The sequence below is a fragment of the Hyaena hyaena genome, unplaced genomic scaffold (genome assembly GCF_003009895.1).
Source record: "Hyaena hyaena isolate Hyena2069 unplaced genomic scaffold, ASM300989v1 scaffold_647, whole genome shotgun sequence".
NCBI lineage: Eukaryota > Metazoa > Chordata > Mammalia > Carnivora > Hyaenidae > Hyaena > Hyaena hyaena.
This window is the reverse complement of record NW_024081281.1, coordinates 705,548-713,842: the sequence shown is the minus strand read 5'-3', so window position 1 is coordinate 713,842 and position 8,295 is coordinate 705,548.

The window sequence follows — 8,295 nt, the reverse complement described above, 5'->3', positions numbered from 1 at the left end:
CTGTTCCACATGCTATAATTGATGCTTTATTAGTGAGTCAGATACGTCTCTCCATCCTTCCTCACAGACCTGAAGAGCCAGATAATTGAGGAGTAGAAGTTGAATGTCTCTGTCCACCTTTCCCTGCTTCCCTCCCTCTTTGCCTCCTTGCCTTTGGGCTGGAAGGTGAGAGAGGAACGTTCCACACATGGTCCAAGGAACTCAAGTTTAGACAGAACTCCGTGCCTTCACTTCACTTCACTTCATGCTTGTAAGCCCTCACTCAAAACATTGCTTGGCATTTTTATAAATACAAAGTCTGTTTTGTGCAGAAAGCATCAAACTTTAGCAAAGTATTAATAAATACCATGCTTCGCTTTGTCAAGGAGAAATAACAGAAGCCCAAAGACTCTTTCTGAAGAGGACCTTGAGAGTTTGGCTCCGGGTTACATATTGTAGCTTTGACGGTCCTTTCCTCCCTTGTGCCCATGACCCTCCCCGGCAGAGACACGCACCCTGATCCACAAAGGGGCCTCCTAGTTCCTAGGATTGTCTCCTGTCTTGCATTTTCCCCAGCAGTGCAGAGAATTCTTTAGCCATAGGCGATCAGGAATTCTCAAATAATAAGTCATTTGAAATGTGAAAAAAAAAAAAAAAAGAAAAGTTTCTTTGGAATAAATCCCAGAAGAGGATCACCACTTTGGAAACTTGAAATGCATGGCCAGTTTAAGAGGTAGAGCCACACTGATCAGTCAGTGTGGTCCCGTGAGTGCCAGGTACACAGTAAGAGCTTGAGATACCCCAGCTGAATCTTCTGCACAGAAGGAAATGTGGTGAGAGAGGCTGGTACCTATTGAAGGTGATACGGACAAATCCAACAAGATGATTGTACGCAATCTGGATATGAATTTGGGACACAAGAACTGCTGTTGTGGACTGATTGTGTGTCCCCCGGACTCATTTTGAAATCCTAACCTCTACTGTGATGGTGCTGGCAAGTGGGGGCTCCTGGGAGGTGATAAGTCATGAGGGGAGAGCTGCATGAGTGGGGTTAGCTTGCTGTCTCTGCTCCCTGCTCTCTCCGGGCACTGCAGACCGGAAAGTGGGCCCTAATCAGACAACACTAGATCAGTGGGCACCTTGATCTTGGACTTCAGCCTCCAGGAGAAGTAAATGATTAAGCCACCCAGACTGAGATATTTTGTTACAGCAGCTCGAACTGACAAAGGCAGATGTCAACTATGATTATTTAATTCAGCTTTGATAAAAACTAGGAAGTGTCGGGGCACCTGGTGACTCAGTCGGTTAAGTGTCGGACTCGTGCTCAGGTCATGATCTCACCGTCCATGGGTTCCAGCCCCATGTCGGGCTCTGGCTGACAGCTCAGTGCCTGGAGGCTGCTTCGGATTCTGTGTCTCCCTCTCTCTCTGCCCCTCCCACGTTCATTCTCATGTCTCTGTCTCTCTCAAAAATAAGTAAACAAAGAATTTTTTAAAAAAATAAACAAACATTAAAAAACTAGCAAGTGTCACATCTTAAAGACCACCTATCATGCACTATTACTATCTTCAAGTAATCGGGAGGTAATTCAATTTTCATTTTGCCTCAAAATACTAATAAACTGTGAACCCCTCCCAAGAAATTAAAATTGAGACCAACAGGGTTTAAATAATCTACACGTGCTTTATCTTTCCCACGGATGAGCATACAAACGCTTCTGTCCTCCAAAGGGAAAAGAGAAAAAATGCTTCTAAGAAATATCTAACTGACTTGATACTGTTTGGAGAATCAATTGCTTAATTGAAATGATGGATAATCATAGTGCACAGCTAAGATGTTGCTTTTAACATTTATATTTTTAGAAGAGGATTTCATTTTAAATATGGCACTAATTACCATATCATAGAGAAGGCAGCCTAAAAGGATTTTTTTTTTACAGTTGCACCTGTGGATTGGGTAGAAAAACTGATATTTGGGAAATTACCCTCAGTAAGGAAGTACATTTTGCCCAAAAAACAGTAAGACTTTGCAGGGCCCTGGATGGCTCGGGATGTACTGACCAGAGAGTTCCGCTGGTTACATAGAGGCTGGATTACTTCCTATTTCAGCATCACCTGTCACTCCCACTCACAACCACAAAAATTATTTATGCACATAGTGGCCATTTTATAACTCCACGTGTAGAACAATTTGGTAGCAGTCTCCCATATTTTCCAGTTTGGATTTACCCTTGTCTCCATCAAGATCGAGCCGTGTGAGTTGGGCTCCTTCATCACACTCGGCTTTTTTTTTTTTAACGTTTATTTTTGAAGGAGAGAGAGACAGAGTATGAGCAGGGAAAGGGCAGGGAGAGAGGGTGAGACACAGAATCTGAAGCAGGCTCCAGGCTCTGAGCTCTCAGCACAGAGTTGGAGGTGGGGCTTGAACTCATGATCCTGAGATCATGACCTGAGCTGAAGTGGGACGCTTAACCGACTGAGCCGCCCAGGTGCCCCACACTTGGTGTTTTTATACATAAAATAATGAGATTGAACTAGGTCAGTGCTTCTCAAACTCGGGGGAAGGGGGGGCTTGTGAAGTCAGAGAGATGTGAATTTGGGCGGTTTCTGGGTGGCCCTGAGAGTCCGTCAGCTCCAAAATGATGCCCATGACGCTGGCCCGAGGCCCGTGTTTTGGATAATGATGACAATTCACACATTTCCTTTCCTCTCCCCTAGCTACTTCTTTCGATGAGCAAAGATCCCTGTTTCTGGCGTCACTCTGCTTGAAAGTATGAAGTTTAGGACACTTGGTATCTTGCCTTCGCTCAGCACCCTGGAAAAGGTACAGTTTCGGTTTCACTTTTAACTGTTTTGTTAGTCTCTATCAGAGGCTGGATGTAGTCAGTTTAATGAAAACCAAAGCTGGGAAATGAGGACACCAACTCCCCCCAGTTTAAGAGCACAGATCCCAGCATTGATACAATGACCTCACTGTCCAGCCACTTTACCTTCGATAACTTGTAATGTTCTTTGAGTACTCAGTTAACACCCTGTTAAATGACAAATACTCACTGTATGTCCACGGCCTCAAGTGAAGGAACTTAAGGAGTTTCCAGGTGAGGGAGACAGGTCTAAGTGCTAGATCAAGGGGCCCAGATTCAGAGTCCTTGATTCCATCAGTGGCAGTGAGATATTTATCTTAGACATAACGACAAATAACAATGCTAAGTGTCTTATTGAAGTGCTGGGGTTATTACTACTTATCTACTATAAAAACCTTTAAGACGCTTAGTTGGAAAAATACTGGCTTGCTAATGTAAGTGACCCACCCCCCCTTACCCCCAAAGCACATGGGAAGATCTTGGGTGAGTTAGATCATTTGTTGTGACTTGTTTTTCTTATCTGTAAAATAGGGGAACTTTTTCATAGGATTGTTAAGAAGATCATGTGACTTATATTTAGAACTATACTTGGCATATAGTAAGTGCAATAAATGTATTTGCCCACATGGCCACTCAACATTGATGATTATCAAGATCTTAAACCTTGTTTCAGACCATATGCATTTATTTATCTCTTAAGCAGATATACATTTCCTGTTTGCTGTATACAAACTATTACTTAGCAGGCATGATAATCCCAGTGTGTTAATAAAACCTAATTTCTAAAATCCAGGTAATTTATAAATATTTTGATTCCAAGATTATTTTATTTTATTGTAAGTAGGCACCAGCACAGGCACAAAAATTGCATGACACTAGTTCTATGCTCCCAGAATGTACAGATTATGGGGAAGAAAAACAAGTGCTTAAATAAGTCTAATATAACAAAGAGTCGGGTAAGTGTTTAGTATTTCCTGTCCACAGCTATATTGCAAAATGAAAAAGAAAACCCAAGTAATTGTATCACTGCTTTAGTGTCTCAATTTTATTTTACTCCCAAAGACTTCATTCCACTCTTAAGAAAATTATTTTTCCAAAATGGAATCAGTACTATTGTTTTTCTGATGATAGAATAATACGCACAAAAGCATAGACCATCTCAGGAAGGTTGAGGAAGACAGGAGTAATTGCCTTCTGTAGTCAAATGCTCTACCACTGAGCTATATTCCCTGGAGTAACTGCCTTCTGGAAGGACACATGGGAAGGAGGGAGCCTTAATTTTTATTGCTGACTCTTTTGCAGCCTTTAAATTTTGTACCATGTGCAAGTGTTATCTTTTAAAAATAAATATCTTTTAAAAATAAATATTTTTCTGAATTAAATGCATGTGGTAATATACATCGCGTAATAAGTAGGAAATTACAAAATGGAAAGTGAAAGTATGCATGATGCCACCATGAACTTAACATTTTGGTATCATTATTTGATTCCTTCTTTAGGCATACATGTGTCTATTTTTTTTAAACAACAATCAGATCATAGTATATATGATATTTTTGAAACATTTTCCAGGCCAATAAATATAAATTTACAACATAATTTTTAATGTCTGTTATTATGTTTTCTGTTACTTTGCAGGGTTTAATTGCCCACCTATAGATGAGTATTTTCGATAGTTCTGTGATGAACATCTTTGTATATACATATTTGAGTACTTGTCTTGTTTTCTTAAAACATACTTTTAGAAGTTCAGTTGTTGGGCAAAAGATCTACATGTAATGTTGAGATTTCAAAAAGATAGTATGGATAAAGAAAGCAATGAGCCATCACCCCTGCACCCCCCATTCTCCCTCCCCGAGAGAGAGAGAGAGAGAGAGAGAGAGAGAGAGAGAGAGAGGTGAGTTGTGGTTTACATACAGAAGCAAAAGGAATGAAATCACTCTTGCTTTTGCTTGCTTTTGCTAACCTCAAGTGTTCTATTTAGTATGCCACTGGGTAAATGATGAAAAGGATGAGGTATGGCCTTGGCAATAAGTTATGATTGACGTTCCCAGCAGAATTTTGTTTTTGTCTCTCTGTTTTCCAAAAGGAAATTCCTTGGTTCATCTTTGAAAGAGCAGTAGATTTATTTCTGCTAATGGGCTTATCAGCAGTTAATGTTAATGTTGTGGTTAATACTTTCCTTCACGGGGACGGGGATAAAATTAGACGGGAATCAGAATTCCTCTTTAGATGGCTTAGCCTCTAAGACACCTCACACCTAAGTAGAGGAAGAAATGGAAACCATTAGATTTAGAAGGCCCGGATGGGAACTTTAGATCTCCCTTTCTCTCTCTTTTAACCCAAGGACTGAAGGAGGTTAATTCACTCATTCAACATCATATAGTGGGTGAAAGGTTGACAGGAAGTGGAAGTTACACCTAAATTGTGGGTCAGAGTCATTTGCATTATACCACTTGAGCCTAATCATGATAATGTAGGGTCATTAAAGACTAGAGGGTAGTTTGCAAGTCTTTCATCTCGGACCTTGCCTTACTGAATGGTGCAACAATTGCGGGTCACATATTCCCTGCTGCTGAGTTGTCACCTTCTAGGAGGACAGAGTTAACTGAGCAGGAGCTAATACCCAGTAGCAACCCTTGTTTCTGCCTTGTTCTGGATACTTGAGTCCTCCTAATGGGTGATTGTTAAAAGACCCACTGGAATGGGGAACGCGGCATTGGAGTCAGACTAGCAAGGCAGCTAATGAAACAAGGCTTGAGGAATGCATGCAATCTACCTTAAAATCTGAAAGAAAGAAGTTTGTTGGCAAAACATGCTTTAAAATCTTTCTTTTTTTCCTTTCCTTTTCTTCTCTTCTCTTTTCTATCCTTTTGGAGGTGTGAGAGCTTCACAGAGGAAAGGAAGATAATTTGCAGCTCCAGCCTCCAGTCCTAGTTTGGAACCATAGCAAGGATCAAAATAATGGCGGTGTCTTTTTCATAAGGCAAAGTGCCCAACAGTAATGGCTGTCTCCATGTCTCTTGTGCAAGAACCTTTCTAAACTACAGCAAGCACTTTGCCATTCTCACTCAGGTGATCAGAAACCATGCCTCACATGAACATGTTCTCCATTGATCTGTAAGTGCAGCTTATGTGAAATCTAGAATTTACATAAAACATATTCATTTCAGCCTTTTTTCAGAGATAGACTTTGTGTCTGTGGCATTTCTTTTACCTTTTATTCAACAAATATTTATAAAGCACCCACTGTGTGTCAGGCTCTGTACTAGGGGTGGGGGATACAGTTGCGGATAAGAGAAAGTCCCTACTCTCATCATGCTATGATAGTGGGGTACATGGATCATACAGTTTCTTAAAAATAATAGTAGGGTATTGGGGGCACCCAAGGGGCTCAGTCAGTTGAATATTCGACTTTTGATTTCGGCTCAGGTGATGATCCCAAAGTTTTGGGATCGAGCCCTGCATCAGGATCTGTGCTGAGCATGGAGACTACTTAAGATTCTCTCTCTCTCTCTCTCTCTCTCTCCCTCCCTCTGCCCCCCCTTACTCATGCACTCTCTCTAAAAAAAATAATAATATGATATTGATGACGGTGGGTACCATGAAGAAAAAAAAGCAGCACAGAGAGGCGCATGGGGGTGGAGAGCTGTAAATAGCAGAGTGGTCAGGGAAGTAGAAAGAAACATGGGAAATAAAGGAACAACTTGACCAATACTTGAGCAAGTGTCTTTCAGGCAGAGGAAACAGTCAATGCTAAGAAAGGAGTGTGTTCATCCTGTCCAAGCAATAGCTGTCGGAACATGGAGCAAAGCAAGGGAGGAACGGGGAGCTCGAAATCCACGGGAAGGGAGTATGGGAAGTGTGAGAAGTAGGGAGACCATTTTCAGAAATACCAACTAAAAGCTGTGCTAACAGTAGGTTTACAATCTATTTGAAAATATATATCCGCCCCCCCCCCATTGGAATTCCAAACTCTTAGACACTGCACTTCCTGGTTCTTCCCTTCTGTGTTTTGTGGGCTTATTTTCACAGGCTTTGCAATGAGCAGGTGCCAAAGAGTAAAGGGAGGAGGGACTGAAAGTCTCTGTGTCACCTCAGGGAATGTACACTTGTTCCAATAAGACTACTGTTTGCCTTACATGGGCACAGGTGACATCTGGGTAAGGCTGTAACCTCTGCAGTCCTCAGCCAATGAGGATCCAGGGGAGGGTCTTACCTCTGCAGTCCTCAGCCAATGAGGATCCAGGGGAGGGTCTTACCTCTACAGTCCTCAGCCAATGAGGAACCAGGGGAGGGTCTTACCTCTGTAGTACTCAGCCAGTGAGGAACCAGGGGAGGGTCTTACCTCTACAGTCCTCAGCCAGTGAGGAACCAGGGGAGGGACTTAATTCTCTAGTACTTAGCCAATGAGGAACCAGGGGAGGGTCTTACCTCTGTAGTACTCAGCCAATGAGGAACCAGGGTAAGGACTTCTGTGCTAGGAGATAAATTGTCTGCTGTAACTGCCCCTGAGTTTGCCTGTCCACTCTTCCAAGAACGTTGATTCAAGCCTTGCTTCACTGTGCTCCAAGTCTCCGCATCTCTCCTTTGATTGGGTCAGCGGGCTTATTTCTTTTTTTTTCTTTTTTTAAAAATAGTTTATTGTCAAGTTGATTTACATATAACACCCAGTGCTCATCCCAACAAGTGCTCTCCTCCATGCCCATCACCCCCCTTTCCCTCTCTGCCCCCATCAGCCCTCAGTTTGTTCTCAGAATTCAAGAGTCTCTCATGGTTTGCCTCCCTCTCCCTCCCCAACTATTTTCTCTCCTTCTCCTCTGCCATGGTCTTCCGTTAAGTTTCTCCTGTTCCACTTATAAGTGCCAATATATGGTTTCTGTCCTTTTCTGCCTGACTTATTTTGCTCAGCATAACACCACCAAGTTCCTTCCATGTTGCTAGAAATGGCCAGTTTTCATTCTCATTGCCATGTAGTATAAATATACCACGTCTTCTTGATCCATTCATCAGTTGTTGGACACTTAGGTTCTTTCCATGTTTTGGCTATTGTTGAGAGTGCTGCTGTGAACATTGGGGTACATGCGCTCAGTGGGCTTATTTCTAACAGGAAGCAAATAGGTTGTGTGAGGACTTTAGATTCTCGCTTGGTCAGAAGGTAAACCACTGGAGGATTTGAAGCAGGGAATGGTGTGCTTTGATTGACTCTTTAAGAGCTCACATCTGTGGGACGGGTAGGTGGCTCAGTGGGTAAACAGCAACTTTGGCTCCTCGGGTCATGATCTCATGGTTCACGGTTTCTTGAGCCCCATGTCAAGCTCTGTGCTGAGAGCTCAGAGACTGGAGCCTCCTTCAGACTCTGGGTCTCTCTCTCTCTCTCTCTGCCCCTTTTCCACTCATGCTCCATCTGTCTTTCTCAAAAATAAACAAACATTTAAAAAAAAAGAGAGAGC